Source organism: Styela clava, chromosome 2 (assembly GCF_964204865.1).
Source record: "Styela clava chromosome 2, kaStyClav1.hap1.2, whole genome shotgun sequence".
NCBI lineage: Eukaryota > Metazoa > Chordata > Ascidiacea > Stolidobranchia > Styelidae > Styela > Styela clava.
The window spans coordinates 29,484,315-29,499,892 of record NC_135251.1 but is presented as its reverse complement, the minus strand read 5'-3'; the positions used below and the strand labels follow the sequence as shown (position 1 = coordinate 29,499,892).

Genomic DNA, 15,578 nt, shown 5'->3' with positions numbered 1-15,578 from the left:
CGGGTTGAAAAAATAGTGTGTGAGCAGTACTCGTAGTGCACATTATTTCAGCTTGAAAAAGAGATATTCCAGATAATAAGAAATTGATGTTTGTGATCCAGATGCATTGTGCACCGGCGCTCGGAAACTCGATGTTGAATTAGAAAACTTATAGGGTTTGGCTACTATGGCTGGTAAAATAAATGAATGTATAGGATTCTGTGCCAATATATATAACTTATTTTGTATTTTACACAATGATATCCAATAATATTCGATTGATATATTTCTACATATATAATTACCATAGGGTTGCCAACTATGAAAAGTCTCAATAAAGGACATAGATTACCGTCATCATTTATTTTGTAACTTGCAGGAAAGAACAATATAAAACAATGAAATACAAACTGTATAAAAGCTAAGGAGATATATTAAAAAATCTTCATGTGTTTTTCATTTAATGTTTATTTAAGATTGACGCAATCAAACTGCATTCTGTGAAGTGCTTTGAATCGTGCCAATTTTTTTTTGAATGATCGCAATTTCATCAAATAGGTCAAACATATTCAAATTAAGTTTGTCTTTTAGCTTCAAATGCTCTACAATTTTTACAAGTGTCTGATATTTTGGAGAAAGATTATCCAAAAGAGATAATTTTCCAAATGTTGAATTTTCATCAAAGTCAAATCTTTTTTCCAAATACGTTATCGCAGAGTTGAGAAATATTCTAAAATCTTAAAGACCAATTATACATAGAATTTTCAGTTATTGAACTAGAATTCACTCAAATCTTGGAGTGTTGCCACTATTGCCATCTTCGGAAAATTAATGTAAAATATTTGAAATTGTTAATAAAATTGGTATTTCTTTGGCTATTCGAGCCGTACCAAAGCGAAATGAAAAAGAATAATTAAAAGCTTGCAAATACATAAACAAAGGCGATTTAAAAACGAAATGATATCAAACACAGTACTATAACTATCGGGCAAAACGAAGTTGGAAAAAATAAAGGACAATTAGCATCTTAAAAAGGACAAGAACAAAAATCTCAACAAAAGGACTGTCCTTTGAATTAAAGGACGGTTGGCAACCCTAAATTACCATGTCATATTAAAAATGTCAATGTAAAAATTTAGCAGCGAAAATAGCTAAAGAGCAGATCAGGATCCTGTTCCCGTTTCTACTCACGGGTGGGGAGGGGCATGGCTCAGAGTTAACGAAGCAAATACCGCGAACATATTTCCTTCATGCAAAAAATAATTTTAGTATTCGTATTCTAACTGATTTCTTAAAACATTCTAAATCACATTAAAGAGCTGAATATAGGTCTACATTAAGCCGATACCGATAAGAATACCTATAACAAAAAAATGGATGATATGGCCGATATCGATACAACTCTGGTTTGAATCGCTAAAAATTGCGAATTGGTTTTCAAAGTTGAACAAATAAATGTTAGATGTTCACAACCTCACCCAATATGTTCCGAATACCATGACCACTTAAATTTTATTTTAGCATGTCATAATTTCTGATTGACTGTGCAGTTGTATCATATTGTTTTAATTCGGTGCATATTTTGTTTTAATTCCGTGATTATTGATATAACGAAATGTGTATAAAGCCCCTATGTCATCTTTTAGATCGGTTTGAGAACACTTAAGCTTAACACCCTATTCGAGATTACCTTATTGTGCTTTTTAGGTGTAAACCAAAATTTGACTTGATCATTTTGTCATTCGGAGAGTTCTGATTTAATCAGAAAATGGCCCGTGACAACAAACAATCAACGACTGTACAAGACATGTAGCCAATCAATCGGCTTATGGTAAATACAGAATCACATCGCAGACAGACGTGATTATGGAATAGAAGGGATTATATAGGCAATCATTCATACATAGTGACACGAAATTTCGTTTTTTAAAAGATATTCATCCTTATGTTTTTGTTTACTTTGGTGATAATACTGGGATGCTGATATTGGAACGTTAGGCAGCTGTACAGTAATCTGGTGTTAGGGGTTTTATTCCGTAAGGATCATATTGTACAAATTTTGGGAGAATTGGAAATATTATTATTTTATCGGTTGGTTAAACAATGTTTACATTTGATGCAAAATATCTTCGGTTTATCGCAATACCACTATGAAATACCGCAAAATGAACAGTACTTTTTTTAATAACATATACCTGTATTTTGCTATCAAAAAATTGAATTTTAGATTTCCACCCTTTCAAGGCATTCAAAATAAAATCAGATTGTATCGGTCATTATTAGTTAAGTCAAAACATCCCAAAAGTTCAATACATTCGCATATTTTTTAATTGTTTATTTCCGATTCTGATCCAAGCCTCCTTTAACTAGGTTTGTATTTTTCGTGCGTGTGCTGGTATTTCGGTTTTGATCGCTCTCCAGAACTGTCCGTTCTTAACTTGTGTGTATAAAAAAAGTTTTCAAAATTATCTGTCCAGTTCACCACCTTTCTCACACAACCAGAATACAAATACTATCCTACTATTCATATATTTGACAAATAGACACATATACAACCACATTATGTGGGATTACAGAACAGACAAGAAATATATATTTAAATAACACATCGGAAAGATGTCCCAACCCTTCTCTACCGGGTTTCACTATGGAAGCGGTATGCAGTTTGTGACCAATTGTTGAGTAATTTGCCAGACATTCAGCAATTCAAAACCAGTAATATTAAGTTCTAATTCCGATCATACAAGAGCAATGAGCAAACATGAATATTTAATATGACCACCCCAACATCAGCCAATATTTTAATAAAAAAACGTAACGAATGTCATATGAAAAGTTAAATATATAAAAACAGCAAAATTAGAGTTGAAATATAGGACATGTAGAAAAAAATTGAGCAATATCTTTTTTCACAGTAACAACCAAGTAACAGGTACATTTTGCATTCAAGGAAATAAAAGGGGGTCCACTCAACTCGATGGCAATGTTTCAGAAGCATTAATTGTATTGTGTAATATGGTAGAAAAGGGGCTACTGCTCAATGTTTGAGTGCATTCCCACAAAAATCAGACACTTTAAGGAATAGGGCTAGAGACCACCAAACATTAACAAAACACCCTTGCCAAGCTCCCAAGTTTTAAAACTTAAAATCACTTAATTAATATTATAAATTTAACATTCAATTTCAAATTTAAAAAAATTATAAATGTTACAAGATAAAATGATTTAAAATACCGAAAAGAAATAAACAAAAATGATAAAACTGCCAATCAAGGTCAAGAATCATGGCTAAAGGCAAGACTCGCATAATAAAATTTTGATGAAATTGACTTTACCCCAATCCTTTCTGGAAACATATCATGCAATACTGAAGAATATTAAGATGGAAAGATATTAATAGGAAACATAAAAGCAGAATTTAAATAATACAGTGTGTTGTGTGAACTTCAACATTTCCAAAATCACAGGATTCATAGAGTAGTATCGTGCACCCTGTGCCAGTAACATCAGAACAAACATATAAGCAGTATGACGGAAAAAATAGAAATACTCAATAATATAGGAATCATTGTAGCGAACTAATGGCATGTTGGAATGTTCAAAAATTAGTCGTAAAATAAATAATTGAAAGCAATATTTCCAAAATATCTGACAGCTTAGTCAAGTTTTTCTAAATCCAACAATCTGGTTTCAACAGCTTTCTTAATCTGCTTTTATTTTACTCAACGATCGATAAAATTAACCTATTTTATGGTCCAACAACTTGAAGTTAGTTTTCTGAAAATTACTAGTGTTTAGCTTTGCATTTTCGAAGGTTGTGCTTGAAATATGGGCCTTCCATAGTATATGTTTAAAGTAAAATCGCAATGTTACGCTAATATTGCCAAGAATATAAAATAACAGAGTATACATATTTGTTCGCGATGTGAAGGTAATATTGCCATGTATATGAAATAACAGATTATACATACATTACATATTTGTTCGTGATGTAAAGGTAATATTATCATGTATATAAAATAACAGAGTATACATATTCGAATTGAAGAGCTAAACTTAATATTGATAATTAGTGAGTACCATGACATTCCACACCAGCACCCAAACAAGAATCCTATATCACAGAGTTAAAGTAAGCATCGTTATAAAGTTCAATTATTCATTATGCCGTAATCAATAGCTGTAGATTGGATTCATTTGTTATGTTGCAACGAAATTATTCATGAAATTTACAGGGCAATGGTATACAAATTGAAAATGTAATAACCAGCAGCACTTGTTTACACAATTATTAATTATAGTTGTTTGCAGACAGTCTATTGAATACATCCATCATCTGAGAACGGACATCATTTGAAAGTTTTGATATATCATCCAACGTTAGGTTTTCTGTTGATACAGGAGGCAAGATTTCCATAACATACTTTCCACTGGTGAAAATATTGGCTTTTGGATTGAAAAAATTTTTGTAAGAACTGAATACGACAGGAACTATAGGTGCTTGTGCTTTTATTGCTAGATGAAATGCACCCTTTTTAAATTGCAACATTTCTTCGTTTGTGTTTCTTGTCCCTTCAGGAAAAATCCAAACGCAGAGACCCTCATTTTTCACTTTGTTAGCAACATCATCAAGAATTTGATATGACTGCTTCTTATTTGATCTCTCAATAAACACGAAACCAGAAAGCCATAATGCTAGTCCAAATGGGCCAACATACAGTAATTCTTTTTTAGCCAGAATGGTAGATCTTTCAGTGAATAGCTTGCCCATGCCAGTAGTATCAATTGCACTTTGATGATTGCTAACAATAATTGAAGGTCCATTGGTGACTAGATTTTCTATATGACTAACTTCACCATGTAATCCAAAAAGCCATCCACTCACCCGCTGTGCAAACGAGCACCATAACATGTTTTTTCTTGATCTCCCATTCCAAAGCATGAAAGGTAAAAGCATTGTTGCCATACAAATAAAATATAGATAATACAATCCCATCCTAATGTTAAAGCGAAAGGCCGCACAGGTCCAGTATACTAATGAGAAGGAAGCGAATCCTGCTACAAGGAGACAGTGAATTGGAGATGCAATGCTGATATCAATTGGAAATAACATTTCGAAGTTTTCAAACTTGTCTTTTGAGATCAAAAACAATACCCTGTAAATATTAACGAAATTAAAACTTTCATTACGGCCTTGAAATTTTTTAAAGGAATGGAGGACAGTATTCATGGTATTGATCAAAATTAGTATGTGCTTACTACAGTACTATTTTTACAATTATTTTTGCTATACCGTTATATGCTAACACCATTTATGTGAGATTTTTTGTTAAGCCGGGTCAATTATATATACGACTTATCCCTATTTAGGCCTTTCGTACAAAAAAACGTTGATATTTTTTCCATTACATCTGCAATTTTTGCTGTAGTTTTCGAAAGAAGTGCAAAACAAAAATTCAGTTTTGATATCATATTCATGAATATATTGCACAAAAACAAGTAGTTATGAGCATAACGCCATGCAGTCATGGCATTTAAAATATTATCCCCTTCATCTCTACTTTCTTATGCAGACATGGGTTTTCTACACTTATTCAAATCAAGACGAAAGCAAGGAACAAACTTGATGTAAAAGACCACCTAAGATAAATCAGTAAGCTATTTGTGTTGCGAGCGTCAGGAGTGCCGGAGTGGCAGCTAATTTAAATGTTGTTCGAATAGCTCTGTACTATGTTCTTTTATTGTGTTTTCGGTATGAAAATTCATAAATTATGGGTCCACAGGCGCATAAAGTTTGAGAACCACAGTCCTAGATCAAACTAGGCTATCTACAGACATGGAAAAACAAACACATTACTGCATTAACAACAAACTTACTACTGGTACAGAACTACCAGTGTACAGACTAACGGTACCGGTACGCTACTTTCTTTCCCTTGTTCTAGGGCCCTAGGCCTCGTCTTGTTATCGTAACTAATCAAAAGTACCATAGTTAAAAATATGAAATGCCCACTTACTGTGCTCAGTAATAGTTGTAGGCTATCGTATTGTTCTGTGCCGTACCGTAATTAGGCAAAAGTAGCAGAATTGCACATCTCTGAGTATATTTAGTATCCCGCTCTTGTCCGTCTCTCAACTCTCGGCACTTTTTCGTTCGTTGGTTAGGACGATCGCTGAGTGGCACAAGTGTTATTGGACACGAAACGAACCCATGAATCGTTATTGCAATATTGCAGAAAACCTTTTTATGTTGCCATTTGGAAAGGACATGGTATTTCTGAATTGAAAGATTTAGTTTTAAGTGATGCGTATTATACTCATTTTAAACTTATTTTAAAATGTTGCGTGCAGTATAATGTTGAAGAATATAATTCGTATTATAATATTATAGGTACGGTAGTATTCCTGGGGAATGGAATGATGTTGATGTAACATCTACTTGTGTAAAAGTGCTTAATTGTTATTAAAAGGGAATAATAATGAAAAAAGTATTTATTTACGGTACAAGCCTTTTTGGCAAGAGTCATTTAATATTCCCAATGTGAAGTCGGGGAAATATTTTGAAAATTGATTTTCATCAACCATCGAAACTAAATTAAGGTCTTTTCAGATCAAACTTTTTGCATAAATGTATACCGTGTTTTCCCGACAATAAGACTGGGTCTTATTTCATTTTTCTTCCGAAAAATAACACTAGGGTTTATTTTCGGGGAATGTCTCATGTTTTCATTTATTAAAAACAAAATTACAAGGTAGAGAAATTTTCAAATATACAAAATATGAACACCGATATCCATTTACTTATAAATAACACGTTTCAATTCAAAATAACTGCAAAACATAGATTATCAACCATTTAAAACGTATTGGAGAGATTTCTTGCTATCGACTAGATGAAAAAAAAATTCGCGTTTCCAACTAGGTCTTATTTTGAGGGGAGGGCTTATAATAAAATCATTTTCAAAATTCAGGCTTACGTCTTATTTTCAGGGTAGGTCTTATTTTCGGGGAAACACGGTAGTATTCAACAATACATCACGTGGGTTCGGTTCGGACTAATGGATACTAGTATGTCTAAATTTTGTAAACAAGATATTGAAACTTTATTGCATTTATTTTATTATTTTACCAAACAAGTAGATTATGGACTGAAATAAACCAGTGAAATGTTTACAAAACAGAAAAACGAACATCCGTCTCGGTATAAAAAAATGTTTCACAGGTTTTGATAAATGTTCCTAATTTACAATTTATTAACTGTGTTTTAACCCGTTTCTACATATATAGATACCGAATTCAGAAGCATAAACCGATTTTCGATGTTTTTTTTTAAATTTATATATGATATTTGTGGTAATGAAAAATCTACAGTAATTGATTGGCAAACTTACATAGAAAAAAATGAAATTTATTTAATGATTGATGGAATATTATTGATTAAATATTGTTTACTGCAATGTCGTTTTATTTTATAAAAATCCAATAAAAAACTGTATTATTTTTATCCATGGGAACACGGTTTTCTAATCCGTAAAGCGTGACGGTTGTCTCCCTTTTTGATTGTGCGAAATCTTGCTACGCGAACGTCGGAAGTTTTTCGATACCGATGACGCACTGTAGACTACGATAAGATTTACATATGTATCCCGGGGAGCGGAAGTCGATAGTCCATGTCGGGTATGAGATTAGTCAGTCAGTTATTTGATTTCCGATGTATGGACTCGATGGCGGAAAAAGCGCAAGTTACCAGTAATGTAAAGGGTTAAGTACTGTGAATGATTTGATACTACAGATGTGAGTCGAATTATTCAGCATTTTCATTCCCGTTGGCAAAAGACGTATAAATGAATAATGATTGTCACAATACCTGCTGAAGCTAGGGTAGTTCGGGTACCCGTACGCCGTACTGGTACTAGTAAGTTACGGCTTCGTCAAGGATATGATTTTGGGGTAAATTGTGAATAAAATATTTCGTTTTGCCTTTAAAGTCCATATATTTGAGCATTGCTCTCTTGTTTTTTATTTGATTTTTTCGACATGATTTGTAATTGTGTACTGTATCGCTTGCTGGTCTAGTTCTCAGTATTTGAAATATATATATATATAATAAGTGGGATATAGAATGTATATAATTGTTATTATTTTGCATTTTTTATTACGTTTGTATTATATTAATACTTCAATATTGTTTTATAGTATAAAACCCAATACGAACAAGAGACCAATGCTCAAATATATGGACACGAATGCCTATCCTGAACGAAATACTTTACCCACAATTTCCCCCAAAAATCATACATTTCGCCAATGAGGACGAACACTATTATATCCTGCTACGATTCTTACCCCGAATACAACACACAAATTCTTTGTGACAAATAATATTGAACGTATGATTAAAGGGTTTACATGTAGTGAAATCTAAGAAAACACTAACAAACGCGGGAGCTGGACGAAGCTGAGACTGTGAAACATTCTAACTTATAGGTACCCGGAATGCCCTAGCTTTACCAGGTTCCGTGACAATGATTCATGCGTCTTGTGCCAACGTGAATTCAAATGCTAAATGATTTAACTCACGCCTGTAGTATCAAATCATTTACAGCACTCCAGCTTTTAGAATTAGGGGAAAGTGGGGAAGGTTGGGACACTTTTTTTCTTTTGCATATTTTGAGCCTTTAATTCTGCATATTCACTCAAGTTGGCGGGACTAATGCATAGAGGGGTAAATGTAGTTTTTATTCAGCAAATAAGAAATTCCTTTGCGACACACATCTTACTACCAAAATGCTTTGAAAAACGTCTGTCAAGTGTCCCAATGTACCCCACTTGTGGGGCACATTCGGACAGACCCTGGGGCACAATGGGTCAGTCTGTCAAAATTCAACGAAGTATGCCTTTAAAAATAGGCAATTAATCAGAATAATCGCCTGCAGAACAGGGAGACTTTAAATTTGAAGCTTTAATATTTTCAAAGTCAATGTTCAACTGAAATAGTTCAGATATTTTGACAAAAAAATTCGCAAACAAATTTGATTATTTCTTTCCTCGAATCTAAATCTGAAAATAATATTGATTCTTGAATATATATTCCATATTGGGCCATGGGTCGGAAGAAACCATAATATTACACAAAATATAACGCATCTCTAGGTCTCTAAGCACTTATTGTATCAAACACTGTCGAATTGTGCCTTGTAGGGCATGTCCCACTGAACCCCGGTCCATTGTTCCCCATAAGAAACAAATATTTTCAGACCATCCCACGGCGAAATTCGGAAGGCACATCATCTCGCCAACGTTATGAATATTCTACAGTTGACTAAAGCTGAAAAATATTAGACGGTGGTTTGTCATGTTGGGAAGTCTAAAGTAGAAAAAAGAAAAAACTGGAACGGTGAAATTTTAGTTTCAACCTCCCAAAACCAATTTGACCTCATAGCTTGCGCCGCTCTACCCGTCCGTTGTCCGTTCGCGGGGACGTTGTAACTCACCGAAGGGCGGATTGAAACATCGAACCGCGGACGGGATTGCGGATATAGTATCAGTGTGAGAGCTGATTTTCCACTGTGCCCCATGTCCCAACGTGCCCCACCTTCCCCTACTTACTGTACCTAGTCTACAGTGGTTCTATTTCTGCCCACCCCTAACTGTATCTCTGTAATATTTCATCAAATGTCTTCTAACACGTGGCATCTAACACACTTTTCTTACTATTAGACCAATGAGAAGAACTTAGCTAGTATTGGTAACCTACCACCCAAGCTATTTCATAAATTTTACCGATCGTAAATCTCATGTAATCTGTATAGCGCGATGTTGGTTGGTAACTCTTAAAGCCTCGCTCATCAATATTTTACAGCTTACAAATGTTCAATTGGATATTCGAACCCTGGGTGGCGTTGCGAAATAACCAGCTTTGATTTCACGCCGTTTCCCTTCCCCAAGGAAATGTGTATTCAATTTTATTCTTTTGAACTTTGCATGTTATTTTTACTGGATGGAAAAAAATAAACTTGACTATGACTAGAGTTCCAATTGTTTAATGTACAATGATATACAATATATAATAAACAATATATTCTATAACACCAAAATCGGGTCCAGGGCTAAGCAATGTTGGTATTCGAAATTTTGAGAAAATGATGTTATTGTGTCGAACTCCCAAAAACAGGTTCTCCTATTTCAAAAAATGTTTGTATGCAAATACATAAGCTACATGAACAGGACACGCTTACATCAATCTAATACCGTTCCATTATATTTGAACCCGCGTACGTTTGAACCCACGACAATTGCACCTATGGAAATTTGCACCTACGGATATTTGAACCCATACTAACCCTAACCCATGGATTTTAGCACCCGCATATGGATTGAACCCGTGGATATACGGGTGCAAATGTATGGGTTCATATATGCTGTCACCATATTCTAATACATAACTTTCGAAAAGCCAAATTACACTGGTCGCCAGCTGCGGTGCAAGTTATCCATTGGCAGATGTCGTCGCCTGCTGTATCATCCGACAGAAGTGGGCAAACGTTGAAGAAAAGTACTCGGTGCTAAATAACAAAGCATGATACATCTGAAGAGGGTGTTTCCAACCTCTTTTTAACAACCCAATATATGATGCTTCTAAAAGTTAATTTTCACGCTCATTATAGTTTATCAATAATTATACATAAAACCATATGCAATTGCAGGATCTCATATTAGCGACGCTATAATGCCACCTGCGGGCATAATAATGCCAAGCGTCGGAAAAACGGGAAACCCTCGGAAGATTGGATATAAGCCACTGCCTCCTATGAAAAGCGCGACCAAGTTAAGAGATTTGGAACTTCGGGTTCTTCGGCGAAGCACAAACTTAAAAAAACGTGAAAGATTGTAAGGAAGCGGAAACTACTTTACTAAATAGTATGGAAGTTTCTGAATAAATATGGATGAATCTCAAATATATTTCTGTGTATTTCGCCGATGTGGTTTTAAGTCCAACGTTGAATTATTGCAGAATTTTACATTAATACTTAAGTGAAACAAGGCATGTAGTAAAAAACATATACATTTTGAGTGCCCTTTGTTGCTTTAATTTGCTGTTGTGTTATTTTTGACCGTGTGAAACACCTTCATATTATGAAAGGGAACAGGCTAGCAAATATCTATCAGCTTTCGTTACTCACCCACAGCCTCCTCAAAAGGGATTGGCGCATTCGTGATAGTAATTTAGTATGAATTTTTTCTAAGAACAATACCGGGGTCGCTCGTGCTTTCACTGATAAATCTACGATTTAGAAACAAAAATTGTAAAGTCATAGGCCGACCAAATATCAAAGCAATTCAAAACGACACACATAGGGAGCATAGCGACGCAGGGTCACAGATATGGCTTTTTTAGACCCCGAAATCAAAATTTAATGGAGGTTGTAAAAGTTGCACTTCTTTACACCTGTCCATATTAAGTTACCAATTCATTGCTTCCTATTTTTTGAGGGAGCTGTCGCGCTTTTCGTTTTTTTCCTGTAACCTGTTATTTCCCCACTAATTAAGTTAACATTCTCAAATGATTCTCATCAATTATGGAACGAGTAATAATCCTATTTGCTGGTAAGTACTTCGATACTTGGTTTGCAGAGCGAAGGATACTGGGAATGAAATACAATACGCTTCATCTTTTTATTTTAGGTATTGTTTATTTTATTGCGTACATGCGAGGAGACGTGAATTAAAACACACGTATTTGTGAATTTTCTAAATTTTAGGCACCTGCGAGAATCTACATAATTATTGCTTTCGCGACGGATCAATCGATGCAACCCTTGTCAAAACCAATTTACGACGGAGACAAATCGTCTATAAAAGCAATAAAACTTCAAATTTTCGGAAACCATGCAGTTACGCTGGCGAAAAATAATATGAAAAAAAAAATTACTCGTGGACCGACAGAAAAACTGTGCTAGCCGGCACCTGATATGTAATACCAGATTGCTACTCAGCTTTTCATTTTAGAAGTGTGTGCTCAGTGTAGGGGGTGGTGGATCTTTTTCTATTTGCGATAAAATTATTTTTAATAATGTGTTATGTATTTGACTGACTATCTGCTCCGGTAGGCTATATACGGCACTATGTGGATATTTAAATACAATTATATTTAAGTTAGGAATTGTTCACCCCCTTAAGAGGGATGTAAGGAGATCACTATGTAATACACTTAAAAGGTTACATATGGATCAATCGCATGAATTCCCCGTAATTGTGCCACGCCTTTTAATATACAAAATAATTGATGAGGTAGCGAAAACTCATCCACATTGTCTCACACAGACTCCTGCCAGCGTATTTCATATATCTATACTCTACAAACACAGTGTTACAACTGAGATGAATGAGAAAAACAATTGGCAAAAAAACATTCAAACAAAGCAGCTCATATATATAAATTTGTTCAAACGTAGCGAATTTGTAGGAATGAACTTTTGACAAAGTTCTGACACTATATCCATGTTCATTAATTACCCTTTTTAAAATTTAAATTTAAACAAATTAAATTTTACATCATCAGAAGTTAAGCCGAAAGGGCACACGTGAAAGATTGCCAATTTTTAGACCCACAGCGAGATAAACACCATTTTAATTTTGCAGGACGCTTTACGAGTATCATGTCGCGGGACTTCTACGTTAAAATACAAATGTGGTAGTAGGAAGTAATATGCGCAAAACCAGTAAGGTAAGAGGCAGATAATACGAGTTCATTTCCCGTAATATTGAATATGTCTAAAAACGGTATCAACCACATAAAAGAGTGAGATTTTTATTTGACCCTTTGATCACTGCAGTGGAACTGTTCATAGGAGCAGAATCTTCAGAATATTCGAATCGCGGGATTCGATAACGGTATTCTGTTTACACCTCTTCACAGGCTTGTCCATGGGACATATTTTTCTGTCCCATTACCATCCCATGAGATTCCCAGTGGAATACAATTCAATAAAAATTGTTAAATTTAGGTTTAGCGTCTACTAAATAGGACTACATGTACGAAGAGACATACAAAACAACAAAATTTACAGGCTTCGTCAACTTTATATTCATAAATATTATAAATGTGTCCATCAGCCCCTTCACGGAGTATATATATTGTTAATGGACAAGCCTGCCTCTTCAGAACTGTGCGGCGACTTCTACATTTTGCTTTAATTACCAATCAGATACCAGCGTCTTCTCTGGCATTACACACCTCGATTGCCCCGTTTGCTAGAGAAGCTCGCGTGTAGGTACAGCGGACACAGAACAATATATATGGAATGGATTCCTAATGGTGAAGTGTGTTGCACGGTGACCGTACATTTGAACCCATGTACATTTGAACCCATGCGTATATCCACGGGTTCAATCTATACTCGGGTGCTAAAACCCATGGGTTAGGGTTAGTATGGGTTTAACTATCCGTGAAACAAAAAAAATTCCATAGGTGCAATAGCATACAGGTGCAATCGTCATGGGTTCAAATGTAATGGAACCGTGTTGCACGCTTTGCGTTTTCAGCAAAGATTTACGATATAATCATTATTACATCTCAGTTACAAATAATCTTAATAATGTACAATTTCTTCAAAACTGATTGCGTCATCGCAAATTTATCTCTTGTTGCGTTTAATTCAAAGGAATATCATTAACTGTATTGGTAAGGAAGGTCCCAATAAATGTGAAAAATAAATAAAGTAACAAGATTGCTGATTATGAAAATTTGACAATGATAAATTCTGAATCAGTTTCCGGTAAAAATATCATATTGTTCACGATTTTATTGCAAAATCGTCTATTCAGTGTGCGCAGATAAAATCACGTGAATTTGCTTTGTAACCATTGTGGCGTAAAATGTTAAAACTATCACGTCAAACGTCACGCTGCGGTTAACCGGTTAATTTTACCCGGTTATCGATTATAGTGTTTTCCCTGAAATTCCCAGCCCTAACCATATAGTAATATTGCACACCGAAATGCGGTCTCATCACCAATATTCTATAAATTATATTTTATGCCGAAATTGGATGCGTTAGTTGGCCATACCTTGTAATACACTTTGTCACATAGCTAAATTCGCATCAAATTCCGCTCGACATAATGTGGCGCGAAGAGTTATTTCCCGTACGACAGTAATTTCTGATGTATGTGATCCTGCTTGCAAGCCAGACAATCTCATAAAATATTGCTAATTTGCATATGGATAATGGCTGTCGTGATGCCTGAAAATAAAATGACGTTTGTAATGAATATGACTTGTCCGAGTCGTACTTTGGGTTTGTTCATTTGGGCGCAAAAATGCAACTACTTTATTTTCAATATGTCGTCTGTTTGTGGTTTATGCAGAGGGTTCTTGGATCTTCAGCAGTCATTTTTTATTTTGTGAATTGTTTTAACTCACTATATCTGAGTAATTGCCTACAGCACAGACCAGCAGATTAATTCAGTTAATTCTGGTCTCATCTTGGCGAAACAAGTTCGGTCTGAATTTTCGATGGGTTAGACGCCTGTGGTGGTCATCGTCTAAAGATGAAAGTATAGGGGAGTTAGACACTATTCTGCGTGTTCTTCTCCAGTACTATTTGACGTACTCTAGTGGAGTAAACCCCAACTGAACTCAAATAAGCAAACAATAGCCTGTAATGCCAAATGTTCGTATATATATTGTATTGTGGGTAGCACGATCGAATTGGTCCAAATATCAGATAGTGAAGTACACTTAAAATCTTAAATTATATGTCATGAAACCAAATTCTCACTAGCCAAAAACGATTAACAAAGACAAGCAACACTGGGAGAGGGTGGAAATATACGAATTCAACTTTTTTGCCTAAAACGTCGTATGAAAACAATCCTATTGGAAACAAGAGAACTATGCTCGAATATATGGACACGTAGCGCCACCCAGTGGCAATAATTTTGATGACGTCATAGCGAAAAAAAAAGTAATAGCCTTCTGGAGAAAAATTTTATCTTTAACCACTGAAAATATCAAAGCAATTGGTCCAGTATTCGAAGAGAAAAGCGATTTTTTAAAAATGTAGACGGAGACAAATAACAATAACAACAAGAGAGCTATGCTCAAATATATGGACACGTAGAGTCACATAATTTTGATGACGTCATAGCGAAAAAAAAAGTAATAGCCTTCTGGAGAAAATTTTTATCTTTAACCACTAAAAATTTCAAAGCAATTGGTCCAGTATTCGAAGAGAAAAGCGACTTTTTAAAAACGTGTCAAAGAACAACAAGAACAAGAACAACAACAACATAATATTGAAACGATCGTTATGTCCACTACGTGTCCAACAAGAGAGCAATGCTCAAATATATAGACACGCAGAACAATTCCCCAAAAATCATATGCGGTGACCAACGACTAACATACCGGCGGTGACTTACCAGTACCTGTATCGGGGTACCGTGACGGTACAGGGACTGTCATAGATATTTTAGGTCCTGTGACAATTGAAACATCACATCAGTTGAAATATCTCGTGATATGAGTCAATTATGTACCGTATTATCGGATCAGGTATCGAACCACAGTCAAACATTTCACATAAAAACGTTAC

At 34.9% G+C, this 15,578-nt stretch overlaps 1 pseudogene across 1 annotated transcript; it reads right to left on the bottom strand.

Annotated features, from left to right (window-relative positions):
* Positions 1-2,489: 2,489 nt before the first annotated feature.
* LOC120335839 (1-acyl-sn-glycerol-3-phosphate acyltransferase alpha pseudogene) lies at positions 2,490-6,262 on the bottom strand (annotated as a pseudogene). Its single transcript, XR_013474366.1, has 2 exons — positions 5,997-6,262; positions 2,490-5,135 (listed from the first exon to the last, which is right to left on the bottom strand). The product of XR_013474366.1 is annotated as a 1-acyl-sn-glycerol-3-phosphate acyltransferase alpha pseudogene (transcript).
* Positions 6,263-15,578: the final 9,316 nt, after the last annotated feature.